This window comes from Spinacia oleracea, chromosome 2, assembly GCF_020520425.1.
Source record: "Spinacia oleracea cultivar Varoflay chromosome 2, BTI_SOV_V1, whole genome shotgun sequence".
NCBI classification, from domain to species: Eukaryota; Viridiplantae; Streptophyta; class Magnoliopsida; order Caryophyllales; family Amaranthaceae; genus Spinacia; species Spinacia oleracea.
The window spans coordinates 15,447,363-15,459,675 of record NC_079488.1 but is presented as its reverse complement, the minus strand read 5'-3'; the positions used below and the strand labels follow the sequence as shown (position 1 = coordinate 15,459,675).

General features: G+C 41.7%; 1 long non-coding RNA gene across 1 annotated transcript; it reads left to right on the top strand.

Annotated features, from left to right (window-relative positions):
* Positions 1-2,054: 2,054 nt before the first annotated feature.
* LOC130466797 (uncharacterized) lies at positions 2,055-5,641 on the top strand. Its single transcript, XR_008926947.1, has 5 exons — positions 2,055-2,631; positions 3,234-3,361; positions 3,455-3,563; positions 3,640-3,817; positions 3,982-5,641. It is a non-coding gene; the product is annotated as an uncharacterized lncRNA (long non-coding RNA).
* The last annotated feature ends 6,672 nt before the right edge of the window (positions 5,642-12,313 follow it).

The following is a 12,313-nucleotide window of genomic DNA, read 5'->3' as shown; positions in this document are numbered from 1 at the left end:
TGTCGTCTAGACGCTTTTTTTAGTGATGCGATGATCGTCTTGTTGCTGGACTCCGCCTGTCCGTTGGCCTGGGGGTATCTTGGTGTCGACGTCTTTAGCTCGATATTCCATGTCTTGCAGAAAGCTCTACTCTTGTCGCTGATAAACTGCGATCCGTTGTCGCATATGATTTCTGACGGTATTTCGAACCTTCATATTATGTTAGTCCATATAAACGAGCATACTTCTTTGTCCCTCACTTGTTGGAACGCACCTGCCTCTATCCACTTAGAGAAATAATCTGTTAGAGCTAACATAAAGACCTTATGTCCTGGGGCGACGGGTAGTTTACCGACGATGTCTATCCCCCATTTCATGAAAGGCCATGGTGTCAAAGTGGGGTGTAGAAACTCAGATGGTTTATGTGTCATACCTGCGTGTCGTTGGCACTTGTCGCACTTAGCTACGTACCTCATGACGTCTTTGAGCATTGTTGGCCAATAGTATCCATTCCTTTTGATCCTTGTTGATAAGCTTCGTCCGCCTTCGTGTCCGCCGCATTTTCCTTCGTGGTATTGCTTTAGTAACCCTTCCCATTCTGCTTTTTCTGCACATCTCATCAACATTCCTTTGGTCGATCGTTTAAATAACACGTCCTGCAAAATAACATATCGTGAAGCTTTGAAAAGTATCATTCTGTCTTCGAGCTTGTCGACGGGTAGGGTTTCGTGCGTTAGGTAATCGAGAATGGGGTTGATCCAGCTGTCCGTGTTTGTGGTTGGTAGGACGAGGCTAGCATTTTGTAGGATGTCTTTTTATACGGCGGGTGACAACAGGTGTACTAATGGTATGGTTGAGAATGGTGATTTTCTGAGTGCGGATCCTAGGTTGGCGAGGGTGTCGGCTTGTGTGTTTAGGTCTCATGGTACTTGTTTGATGGAGAAGGGTTTAAATTTGGAGGTTAACTTTTTGGCTTTTTCGAGGTATAAGGTCATTTTCACGTCTTTAACTTCGTAGTCACAGTTGATTTGGTTGACAATTAATTGTGAGTCGCTGAAGACATTGAGTCCGCTTGCTCCCAATTTTTCAGCTAACGTCATTCCGGCGATTAATGCTTCGTATTCTTCTTCGTTGTTCGTTGCCTTGAAGTCGTAGCATATGGCCTGTGCTATCATGTCCCTTTGTGGTGACTTTAGTACGACGCCTAAACCTGCACCGCGAAAGTTAGACGAGCCGCCGACAAAGAGTGTCCATGTTTCCTCTATATTGCTGATGTGCTTGACTTCGTCGTCTGCTTTCTTCTCCAAGTCGGGGCTGAAGTCTGCCACAAAGTCTGCTAGTGCCTGCGACTTTACGGCCGTCCTCAGTTGGTATTTGATGTCGAATCCTCCGAGTGCCATCGTCCATTTTTCCATTCGACCTGTCAGTTCTGGCCTACGCATTACAGACTTGATTGGATAGTTAGTCATCACCACTATTTGGTGAGTTTCAAAGTAATGCCTTAGTTTTATGGCGGCAGTGACGAGTGCTAAAATGAGTTTTTCGAGGGAGGAATACCTGGTTTCTGCCTCTAATAAGGACTTACTGATGTAGTAGATGGGTAGTTGTTGCTTTTTGTCTTCTCGAGCTAACACCGCGCTGACTGCTGCTGTGCTGACCGCGAGGTAAAGTTGCAAGACTTCGCCTTCTTTGGGTTTAGACAGGAGGGGTGGTGTCATCAAGTATTTCTTAAGGTTTTGCAAAGCTGTTTTATGGTCGTCGGTCCAACTGAAACCTTTGTTTTTGCGCAAAACATCGTAAAATAGACAACACTTGTCCGACGACCGGGATATAAAACGGTTTAATTCCGCCACCCGTCATGTCAGACGCTGTACCTCTTTTATGTTTCTGGGAGATTGGATGTTGATGATTGCTCGTATTTGGTCGGGGTTGGCCTCGATTCCTCGTTGAGTGACGATGTAACCTAAGAATTTACCTGCCGACACTCCAAAAGAACATTTAGTTGGGTTAATTTTCATACCGTATTTTCTTAAGATTTCGAAGGATTGTCGCAGGTGTTCTACGTGGTACACTACTACAAAAATGGGCAAAGAGACCCTAAAGAAAAGACCCATTGGTTGAGATAACGGGTCTCTTTAATATAAAAGACCCATTATTTGAGATAACGGGTCTCTAATGAATGAAATAAGACAACCTAAACTAAATTAAGAATAGCAAGAGACCCGTTATTTGATTTAACGGGTCTCTAATTTACCATAGGGCCCACATTCTCTCCACCGAAAATAAAAAGGGAGAACTAAAAGACCCGTTATTTAAAACAACGGGTCTCTCCATGCACTGGAGCCACGGATTTAAAAAGAAGGAGAAAAGGAAGAGACCCCTTATTTGTTTACCGGGTCTTTTGCTCTTCCTTCTTCAAATCTCCCCACAAATTAAATGGCAAAATAAATGGCAAAATAAATAAGGTCTTTTCCATCTCTCTTCCTCCATACCACACCTCTCGATCTGAGAGACCAAAGTGTAGAAAATCTCCGCGATGTTGGAGAATCCAAGGTTCAACGCTTCAAAATATTCTCAGATCTGAACCAGAAGAAATTATGGCATATGCTAATTTTCAACCTCGAAGAGTTCATCGCTCTAGCTATTTTACAGGTCTGTAAATTTTAGCTTCAATCTCTGATTTTCTGATGTTTTTTTTTCGATTTTGTTTGAACTTCATGGTTATTTTGCTGCAATTGTGTTGCGTTTTTTTCTTGTTTGTTATGGATTTCACGGAATTTAGGTTTTTTTTTTAATTGTACGGTTATGTGTTGTGAGATTAGGGTTTTGAGGGATCGACCTTCAAGAGGATTTGAGCGAAATTAGCAGAATGGTTTAAATGTTTTTAAAGGTAATTGAGGAACTAGTCAGAATACGAGTGAATTAGGTTAGTTTGTCTATTTCTTCAGCGAAATTAGTACTGTGTGAATGCAAGAACTATGGTTATAATGTGATTAGTCATGCTTAATTTTGTTAGTTTTTTTGTTTTATTTGAAGTCTACCAATTCCGTATTGCTATTGGTTCTACAAATAATGGATTTGTACCCAGCTTAAATCATTTATGTGAATCATTTTGGTTATAGTAGTCTTCTACTGTTGATATTGTAGGCAGTTGTGTACTCTATGCTTGTATCGTAAATCTATGTCTCTGGAGTAAAATAATTAGTAGTAGAGATGATCAATAAGATACCGTCTTGTTTTGGTTGTTACTGCAGAGAACATAGCCTTTTGAATATGCAAAGTTTCTTGGGAACTCTCAGTTTTCTCTGCTTCAACTCCAGTCATACAAACTTGTATATGCGCACATGTTGGCCGAGGTTGGAAGGATTTCGGATTCATTGAAGTATGTACTGGAGCCTCTTTTTTTTTTTTTTTTTTTTAATTGAATTTTTTTTTTTATCTTTTTGCTTTGCTTTAACATGATGGCATAATTCAGATACTGTCAAGCTGTTTACAAATCTCTCAAAATTGGACGATCAGCAGAAGAAGATACATTGAAACAGTTATTATCATCTCTTGAAGAGAGGATTAGGACACACCAACAGGTTTTCCCTCATGTTTCTCTAGTTAAGAAGTCCAGCATGCTGTATAATGTTTTTAAACATTTTTGTATCTTTTCAGAGTGGATATGCAGCTAACTTGGCTCCAGGAAAGATAGTGGTTAAATTGCTCAACTTTTTTGATAGTATAGTTCATCGCATTGCTCAACTTTTTTGATAGTACAGTTCATCGCATTGTTGATAGTACTGGTTAAATGTGTTTCCCAAGACTGTTGTGACTCACGAATAATCTGCCGTAGGTGATTTTGATCTACTTACCTCTTGATTTGTTTGAGTTTTCAATTAAATAGCTATCTCGACCTCTATTTTGGTGTTTTAGTTCCAAAAATCTTTCAGAATAGGCATTTTTTTTTATTTTGGCTCCTCCAAGTCTTATTTTGTGTTTCCTCGTTTCATGAACAAGTGATCGGGCTGCTGATGAGTCTCAGAGCAATCAAGTGAAAAGAAAGAAGATGCTGACCAAATAAGTAATGGTATTGGGAGCGCTGCGGTGCAGGTTTTCCAGGGACAATCCGATGTTCTTCTCAGACATGAATTTAGTAAGCCAGTACAAGAGACAGATTATTTCTGAACCACATATACTTGCAATTGCATTTGTGTCGTTGCTTCAGGTTAAAATTTTTTTAAATGTATGTTGGGTGAAAAGGAAGAATAATAAGAAGAAAAAGGCTAACACAAGCAAGCAAAAACAAAAATATAGTAAGTCTAAGATTTTGTTTTCTGTTTGTATTTATGTATGCATTTTGCAATGTTCTTTTTAGAATCTGGATTAACAGTTGACTGCTACATAGTATATAACGAGTATGATAAAGAAGTTGCTACTTTTCCACTTTGGATAAATGCGTTATTCAATCGAATTTTTTATGTTTCAAAGATAAAGTTTACAAACAGGCTTATAGTTCTATTCTATACTTTCAGGATTTCTCTAAATTTCCAATACTTGATTTATAGAGCTGAGTGAAAGCTTTCTTTTAGTTGGTATTACATGAGCATCTGAATCTGTACTTATGGATATGAATCAGGTGAAGAAGATCTTAAAACTTTACACTAATGAAAAATATGCCCTTACAGTAGATCAATGGCAGAGGAAAGATTTCGAGATTTTAGTCTCTTTCAATGTATGTTTAGATGCAATCCTGTTTTGTGCTAATGGTGGGGTTTTGAACCTTTGATGAACTGAAACTGTCATGAAGATCACGTTTCCTATGTCTTGAGTCAGGAAATGATCCTCTATAATTTTTGTAATTAACCAAATTAATTAACATTAGTACCTTGTTGATAATAAACAAATCAATATGAGATCTCTTAGCAAAATATTGATTTATTTTTGCTTTAGTTTGTTAGTCATCACATTTCCTGATTGTGTGAAAATTGGGTTTTTGCATTTCTATGAATTCTTTGCAACATAGTTTTGAACTTAGTTTTTTTATTTTATTTTTATAATGGTTGATTTTACAGGTAGGTGCCACAAGTTTGCCGGTTTTGCAAAGTGTGGCAGGCTTATTGGCTATATGAACATTGAGATGATTCCATTAAAGTTTGTGAAGCATTAGAGAAAAACTTGATGAATATGGAATGCAGATTTGACAATTACATGAAGTTGCTTGAGGAGGAAGGATGCCAACACGCATAAACTTAAGCTGAATGTACCCAAGGAACCCTTAATTGAGTTTGATGACTAACTTGAATCGTTGATTGTAGTGGAAGTTGAACCAAGTGCGCATATTTCAATTCTCCATTATAGAGTGGCTAATGGCTAAAGATATGTCCTGTCATGAATTATTTGTTTTTGTAGAAGGTTTTTATTGTGACACAAGTTGTAGAAGATTTTGATGAAATATTTATTTATTTAATTGTTTGTTAATAAAAATATTTTGTCATTTTTGTGTGTAGTTCATTATTGGAGCGTAATAATAGTGGTTAGTGCGCAGACAGAGATGCAGGGTATTGTTTTTTTTAAAAATAAAAATTTTGCAAAGAGACCTGTTATCTTACCTAGTGGGTCTCCATAAAACGAACAAAGAGACCTGTTATCTTACCTAGTGGGTCTCTGTGAAACAAACAAAGAGACCTCATATCTTATCTTTTCCCTTTCTGAATTAATTTTTCCATGCCTTACATAAGAGACCCTCTTTCTTACTTAAGAGGTCTTTTTTTTTTACAAAGAGACCCCCTCATATGAGAGGGTCTCTTTATCAAAGAGACCTGTGAGATAGAGACCCCCTCTTAGAGGGTCTCTTAGGCCCTTTTAGAAGGGTCTCTTTGTTTATTTTTGTAGTAGTGGTCATCTGCTTTCTTTGATTTCACCAGGATGTCGTCGATGTATACTTCCATCGTGTCTCCAATTTGATCTTTGAACATCCTGTTGACCAGTCGTTGGTATGTTGCACCTGCATTTTTAAGACCAAAAGGCATAACTTTATTACAATAAATTCCTCTATCTGTAACAAAATAAGTTTTTTCTTGATCCTCCGGATGCCGAACTTCCGTTGTCGATCAATATCCTTTTGATCAGAGCGTTGCTTATTGGGAGTGATATTACCAGTCCGTCGTGGTGCTCCTGCTGCGTGTCTACTGAATCTGAGTCGTCGAAGGTGATAGTCATTGCTGTTAAGGATTTTTCCAATGCGATCTCATCCTTTGTTTGCCCCTCTTTGACGGCTCCAGATTCTCCTCTGTTGATCTTTTTAGCTGCAGAAGAGGTTAATCCACTAATATCTGAACCACCAGAAATAACGTTTACCACTTTGTTGAACGTAGGCGGATCTGGTCGGTCACTGCTTGTTGTTGGGTCGGGTTGGTGGTTTTCTCCTTGTTGAATGTCTCCTTCCCTTTGTCGCTCAGCAGCTCCTTCAAATTCCCCCGTTTCAGGAGAAAGACGACCTCCTTTTTAAGGGAGATGCATTCCTCGGTTTTATGACCGTTGTCGCGATGGAAGTCGCATCATTTGCTCATGTCTTTCATGGAATCTGGTCTGTCTCTCTTCGGGGGCCATCTGACTGTTCCACCTACATTTTGAAGGGCGTTCACTACGCCTCCGATGTCGACGTTGAAGCCGTATTCGGAGATGTTGGGGTGATCGGCCCGTTCATTCCTGTAAACATTGTTAGTATCATCATACTGATTGACATTTTGTACCTGGTTTTGGCGATTGTACGGTTGGTGTCGCCAGTTGTTGTTCCTCGGGGTGTACGATCGTTTGTCGCTGCTGCCCCCTGTTGGTCGTTGAGATGCCGTCCGTATGATCTCGTCGTCTTCAATCCGCATCTGGGCAGTGGCTCTCGACCTGACCTCCTCAAAGGTTGCACAGGGGTATTTGGTTATTTCCTGGTACAACTCCAAGTTGGGGATGAGACCTCTTTTGAATGCTTCGATGGCTGTCCTGACATCACAGTTTTTTATACTAATTTTTTCACAATTAAAACGGTTAAAGTAATCGCGTACCATAGAGGTCACTCGTCTGTTTCTCCAGTTGGCGACTGCCGGCAAACTGTTGATAGAAGGCGTTGATGAGGTCGGAAAGGCAGTAGATGGATCCAAGGGTGATGTTCATGAGCCATTCTAGAGCTGCTCCGTCGAGGGTTCCTCCGAACGATTTTCACATGACGGGTTCGACCAGGTCATAAGGGATGCCGATCTACCACATCCGTTGTTTATAGACGTTGACATGCCTGTATGGGTCAGACGTTCCGTCGTACAAGGTGGTCCAGACAGGGAGTCGGAGTTGATGTGGGACCGTCACTCTGGCGATTGCCTCACAGAACGGTGACGCTGCATACCCGTTGGTCGGTTCCATCTCCACTGGGGTGGGCTCTCCTGGCAGCTTGGTCATTAGTTTCAACATCAACGAACATTGCTTCTTCATGTGGGTTTCCATCTTGTTCAGGCGCTTGGTTACCGGGTCAGGTGTTGCTTCATCTTCCTCTCCATGGAGCTCGTCGCCGTCGGACAGGTCTTCAGATTCATCAGTCATCTCAAATATCATCTTCTTCGATTTTGCGCCTGGTTTGTAGCGCGGCTGGGGCTTGCTGCTTTTCACGGAGTCGAGCTCTTTCTGGAGGTTTTCGACGGATGCTATCTCTTGAGCTAGCTCCGCCTAGGCCCGGTCGTAGGCCGCCTTCATCTTCGCGAGTGTCATATCTTCAGAAGTCATTGTAGGAGAGATGATTTTGTGTGAGACCTAGTTAATGTCCCCAAAGACGGCGCCAAACTGTTTATGCCAAATTTCGTCTAGAGGCGACTCTTGGCTTGGGTCGACACTAACTAAGTAATTTAATACGATAAAGCAAATAAAGAATAAGACACGACACAAGGAGATGTTGACGCGAAAAACCCAGGAATAAGGTAAAAAACCGCGGATAGCTATGAGGCTATCAATACAGCTTTTCCATGTATTGAAGAACTTCGGTTTCAGTACCATTGTGTTCTTCCTAATATTCGACCATTGTATTGATTTTTTTTGTGTGGTCTTATTAAAGCAACACCTTCGTTTATTATTTACGCATAAATAAATAAAAATGAGAGAATAAATATATTACCAAGATGACATTTATTTTAAAAGAGTACGCCTGGGCAAAATTTGAACCCTACACCCGTTAGATTCGATCCCATGGTTTTGGGTTTGGATCTAATATTTTTAGATCCGCCTCCAAAAAGCGGGTATGGTCGGGGTCTTGTCAAATATGATCAATTGTCATAACTAACTCCTACACTTGATAATTAGATCTGAACCATTTTGGTTATGCTGTTATTGTTGTGCTTGCACATCATTCGACTCATCTATACCTAGTATTTAAAAAGAAAACCATAGATGATTGGATGACATGTGTTACTTCCATCTTTCATCCATGATTTTTGTTTTTCAATTTTTTCGTTTTGTTGGTTTTTATACGAAGCATTTTACAACTTCAACCCATCTTCCACTTCATCTTACTTATCCAACATCAATTCACCGTTTAGTTCACATATTCACTCAACCTATTCCGCTTTATCTCCCACTTTAACACTTGATGTGGCCTTGTTGGAATCCACCGTGGACCTCTCACAAGTCACAAAGAAGCATGTGGCCTATCCAAGCTTGCCCCAACAGATAAGACAAGATACTTGATGCACAACTTTATTTGCCATTTAGGCCCAAAAGGCCAAAATTGCTTGATAGGCTCAGCCCTACAAACGGCAGTCTAAAGCCCTTCCTGTTTCTAGATGTACCAGATAAAGAGACATGTCATCATCTCTATAGGTCAGCCAATGATTTGGCTAGGTTATTGGAACACTTCCCAAGAACAAAAGCCTTATATAATTCGAATCCGAAGGTAAGGGGCATTCAATTCATTCCCACATACCTTAAACTATCTTTCTCTGCCTTCTTTCTACAAGTTACTTCTCTCTCTAGCCAATACTTACTTAGGCAACGGAGGGAATATTCCTATGGGAATATTCTTGTTTTTCAGGTTGCATGAAGATCGTGCCAGCGCATACTTGATACCTCCGAGGAAAGCGTGACACATCATCACCACAAAAGATCACACAACATTTGGCGTCGTCTGTGGGAAGGTATAGTATCATGGCGGAACTACAATCTAAGAAAGACGCAGAAGGAGACGGCCTGCCACCAACATAGAGACATCCCCTCTAAGGAAAGAAGCCGAAGAGCCTTTTGACGCATCATCAAGCCAACCGGCCTCTACGAGATCTCTACAGCACATGTTGCATGGCCTCCATCAATACATCGCGGATGGATGGCAAGTACGACTTTAGCACGCCCTCTAAAAAGAAATCACAAAATCTTCAGCGAGGTTGTCCCAGTGAAGGAACGCGGCAAGGCGGCCATGCAAAAAGAAAAGAAGACTGCAGACGGCTGCGGCACATCCCAGGTGGCTCGTCCGCTGAAGGTATTGAGCTACCATGTAAGAGAAGAATGTCCCAGACGGCGGATGAATTCAGCACAACGAGGGTTCCTGTCCAAGTACCAAAGTCGTTCTTTCACGACCGATGCCACCACCATACCTGCCCCGAAAAGTATCAAATAGAGCCTTCTTACAAGGAAAGTGGCAAGGGCATCAGGATTCGGACAAAGCGAAGGTGGACATTAGATAGAAGCTTGTTCATTTACAATGCCAATCTCGAGGTCATTCTCCTAAAAGAGGGACCGGGTTTGGGGATAGAACGAATGTCTCCCAAAAGGTCATCCATGGGAAACTAGGGTCCAGCCTCATTTTGCATCATTCATGAAGAGGCAGGGCATGACACTCAAGACTGCCAGAGACTAAAAAGGACGTTGGACGGCTATGCAGCCAGGGGATACCTAAAACAATATCTTTGCTTGACGAATGAAGGCAGTACTCAAAAGGGTATGACGTCGCAGACGTCCTCACTTGACGATGATGACATTCCATCAGATGGAGGATTTGTAGCAGTAATTTCCGAAGGGTTGACGTCAGGAGGACCTACCAACGAGGGGCGGCAATCTAATATGTCCCATTTCCACCATGCACGAGCGAATATGCCCCATGTAGAAATCTCGAAAGACGACTATCGTAAGTCTTCAACACTGTATGATGATGACCCCTTGGTCCTAGAGATTAAAGTGGCCAACCTCAGAGTAAAGAAGGTGCTAGTAGACATTGGAAGCTCGTCTGATATAATAAGTCTATTGTAGGGGAATATAGTTAAACATACATAACATGTGCGGAACAATCCCCAAAGCCAGGAAACATGTATAAAGCACAGGTTAAGCAAACTTACATTCGAAGCGTGTTTTCCCGAGTAATGTATCAACGAACACGAACAATGAACTCCACTTTTCGTTCCTCTACTTGGTTCATCAACACGTTCAGATCCGTCTTGATAATCGTAGCTTAGACAGTCACTCAAGAGTTTTTACTTTTCGGGATAAACAGTTTTCACAAAGAGAAAACTGAAGAACGTAATATTAGAATTAGGTTTAGGGTTTCTGGAAAACTGAATGAGTGTTGGGTTGTGTGCAAAAATATAATAACCTAATTTTAAATTAGTGTAACTGGCCAAGACAAAGCCCTGATCGGCCACACTTGCACACATGGCCTCATAGACCCGCGCACAGCTATACGCTGCAGGCCGAAGCCCACAACGCGCGCAACCGAGCAGCTGGGCCGTGGGCCTTGCGTGCTCGCTGCTGCGATGCTGTTGCTGTTGCGCGCTTGTGCCACGCCACGGGCTGGCCTGCTCGCCTTGCTCGTGATCTCGCTGGCTCGTTGGGCCTTGGGCGCTTGCGCGCTTAGCTTGACGGCCCGACAGCTCCGATGCTCCTCGTATTCGCGACTAGTACCTTACGGTTATTATTTATCGTATCGTGCACGACGAATCACCGTCGTACGATATGATTATTTGTTTCGCCCAGCTTACAAATATTTGCGATACGATATACGATTCCGATGCAAGGTCGTATCGTATAATACGTTTTCCAAAACTATTTCCCGAAAAGCTATTAAATGACTTTCCATTAGAAATATTGGTGTGACCTTGTAGGTTCAGTCAAGAGTAAGTTGTGAGCTTAATATCCATTAGAACTCACTGATCGGAAGCATTGCTCCAGCTAGCTGTTCCGATCACTTGATCTTACTGAATTAATTATTCGCAATTAATCTGAACCTTGGTATTAGACTTAATGCACCTTGGGTGAAGGACATATTTCCTTCAGTCTCCCACTTGTCATTCAGACAAGTGTGCATTCATATTCCTTTGTCGCTTAGTGTTACTTGCTGAACATAAGATAAGATCCAAGCCATCCTTATTAGGTCCAGAAGTGTTTCTCGGATTACAGAGCTCAACTGTTAAACTTTTACAGAAGGTTAAGCCTTAACCATTCTGAGCACGGCCTGTTAGGTTATGATACATATGACAATTCATAAATCATGCGGAAAAACCATAAACCCAGGAAAACATATTATTTACACATAATCATTTAGCATAGATTAGATGCATACTCTTTGTTGCGTGCCTTCCCTAGCTGCGCCCGAACCGAACAAGAACAAGTCTTTAGGACTCCAAGTGTCGTCCCTCCGTAGATAGTCCACAGCACGTCCGGATCCGCCTTAAGATTGACCAACTAGAATCGCCCTTAAGGTACTATTATTTTCGGCACTTTATAGGCAAATGTGTGACTGAATTTTTCTCTCAAAAACTCACTTTGAATACTTTGAAACTTCTGTTATAAATTGTGAGCCCTAGCCTCATATTTATAGCGGTATGGAAAGGGAATCGAAATCCTATTCAGATACAAATTAATTAAACCTAGAATCCTACAAGAACTCTAATTTAATTAATTTATCAAATAGAATTAGGAATTTAATCATTAACCGAACTCTGCATGTTTTAGGAAACGTGCACGAACACAAACACTTGCACACACACGCACGGCAGCCACGATGGGCCTCATGCGTGCGCGCGAGCAGCAGCCCACTCAGCGCCCGCGCGTGCTGTGCGCGCTGCGCGCAGCCTGCTGGGCCTGGCCTTGCGCTGGGCCTGGCGTGGCTGTTTGTGCGGCGCGCTTGGCTTGCTGGGCGATGGCCTGGCTTCGTGCTGGGCCTCGTCCGGCAGGCCTCGTCCGATGCTTATTCGTACGATGCGCTTCCGTTTAAATTTTCCGATTCCGGAATTCATTTCCGATACGAACAATATTTAATATTTCCGATTCCGGAATTAATATCCGTTTCGAACAAATATTTAATATTTCCGTTTCCGGAATTATTTTCCGA